Source organism: Muntiacus reevesi, chromosome 7 (assembly GCF_963930625.1).
Source record: "Muntiacus reevesi chromosome 7, mMunRee1.1, whole genome shotgun sequence".
In the NCBI taxonomy this organism is placed as follows: domain Eukaryota; kingdom Metazoa; phylum Chordata; class Mammalia; order Artiodactyla; family Cervidae; genus Muntiacus; species Muntiacus reevesi.
The window spans coordinates 40,997,285-40,999,579 of NC_089255.1; the positions used below are offsets into that span (position 1 = coordinate 40,997,285).

General features: G+C 42.9%; 1 non-coding gene across 1 annotated transcript; it reads right to left on the reverse strand.

The window, feature by feature from the left end:
- Nucleotides 1–1,490: 1,490 nt before the first annotated feature.
- Nucleotides 1,491–1,572, reverse strand: TRNAL-AAG (transfer RNA leucine (anticodon AAG)). Its single transcript has one exon. It is a non-coding gene; the product is annotated as a tRNA-Leu (tRNA).
- Nucleotides 1,573–2,295: the final 723 nt, after the last annotated feature.

Consider the following 2,295-nt stretch of genomic DNA (forward strand, 5'->3'; position numbering starts at 1 on the left):
AATCACTTCAGTCATGTCCGCTCTTTGTGACCCTGTGGACTGTAGCCATCTGTGTGTGTGTGTGTGTGTGTGTGTGTGTGTGTGTCTTAGTTGCTCAGTCGTGTCCAGGTCTTTGAGATTCCATGGACTACAGCCCACCAGGCTCTGTCCATGGAATTCTCTAGGCAAGAATACTGAAGTGAGTTGCCATTCCCTTCTCCAGGGGATCTTCCAGGCCCAGGGATTGAACCCTGGTCCCCTGCATTGCAGGCGGATTCTTTACCAGCCAAGCCACAAGGGCAGCCATGTGAGAGGGAGTTAATTCAAGAAGAGAGAGAAGACTAATGTTGTAGAAATGTGATCGGTGCTTCTCAAATAAGAGGAAATTGGTAGAGGAGGTTCACCTCCTATGATAGGACTCTCTGCTCTTGAAACCCAACAAGTCATTAGGAGCAAGGAGCTTACTCTCTGTTTCCATCATGGCATGGATGGCTATGTCAGTCCCTGGCTGACCCCAGTTGTCTGTGCTCTTTATAAGTCACCAGGTTGCATGTCAACAACCCGTGTCCTTTCAGGTCATGGGGTTTGGAAATTACAGCAAATGTCCTTGGCCACAGAGCAGAAGCACCAGGATGCTCCTGAGCAGTCCACCTCTGCAGAACACCCCCATCCACACTTTTCAACATTTGCACAAATGTCTTAAGGATCTGGTTTTCTCCATTCCTCTTCTCTCCACTCCAAATTCTCAGGCTAGTTAGGAGGGTTCTACTTGGTCACTTCATTCCTGCAAACCCTCTCTCTAATACATAATCAATGATCTACAAATACATGATGAATTTATAAATAACCATGCTCATTTTCATCTCTTTTACTTCCTGATTTTCTGACAATTTTAGCACAGCACTTTCAAAGCCATTTCTCTATTCCACAAGCCACTGGTCGTGTCACTCTGTCCACTAGATTTTCACAGCCTACCTGGAACTGGGTCAGATCTATGGACCATTTGGTCTGGATCTCCTGTGGCTGGTACCTTCATGGAAGTGCTCCCTTATGACTTCCCACTCACCGTTGCATTCTCCACCTCTGAATTCAGTTGCCCCTTCATCCCAGCATATGCACAGCCAGCATCATCTAGTCATAGAGTCTTAGCATTCCCCATGTCTGTTCTGTTCAATGGAATGCTGACTTCCAATGGGATGTTAATAGATGTTACAAGAAAAAAAATCTGTGAGCAATGTGTGGACATATCATGTATTATTTTCCCATCTTGGAGATTCACATCACTGAGAAGTTTTGGTTAGGGGATCTGGAGATAAGAGGGGGAAAGTTTGTCTACACAGGATTTCCAACTTCTTTCATCAACATGGGTACCTTTGGTCATGTGACGTCTACTGAATTGGGAAGCCATTCCCTTCTCCAGGGTATCTTCCCCACCCAGGAATCAAACCCCAGTCTCCTGCACTGAGGCAGATCCTTTACCACTTGAGCCACTAAGGAAGCCTGAAATCACTTGGCAGCAGTGTGATTCGAACCCATGCCCCTAAAGAGACTGGAGCCTTAATCCAGCACCTTAGACCACTCAGTCATGCTACCCTGTTATGAACAATTAATATCCCATGAAGTGTCAGCCCTTACAACACATTCCAGAATACACTGATATAAGCAGGCCTGTTCTGAAAATTAAGTGTGGAGCCCACACTAGCAAGACAGTCATCAGTATACTGATTAGTGTGAGTTAAAGAGGACTTTGGGAACAAAGGGAGTCTTCAGCTTGATCTCTGGAAAGTGATGAATAAAACTGGGAAAGAGAAACTAAGTGATACTATCAGGGAAGTGAGAAAGATAAGTCTAGGAAAGGCAAGTCTGAAACATACCTTAAGAGTTGAAAGGAAGAGAAAACATACCACACTTGGTAGAGTCCTTTAAAAAAATGATTTAGCTTAAAAAAAAAAATAGGCTGTTCTAAGGGTAGCAGTTATAGTTTATTGTCTGAAAAATAAGCTTATTTTTGCATTCTTAGTTGCCTCCTAGCCTACCTTTTCACATTCTGATTAAACACTCCTCTATCTGCAATTGTCCTTAAAAAAAATTGTCATACAACTAAAATACTACTTAAATGAAAATGGTGTCCAGACTTGCTATTTACCCTTCTGATTTTACCTGTAATATAAGTACATTTATCTCTCCAAGGGTTTGCAGTGTAAACTAAATAAATCCCTCACTTTAATAATACAGTCCCATGGTAATTTAAATCTCGGCGATTTCTGAAATATCACAGTGGTAAAGTAATCCTACCACACAAGGCTTTCCTTTTCA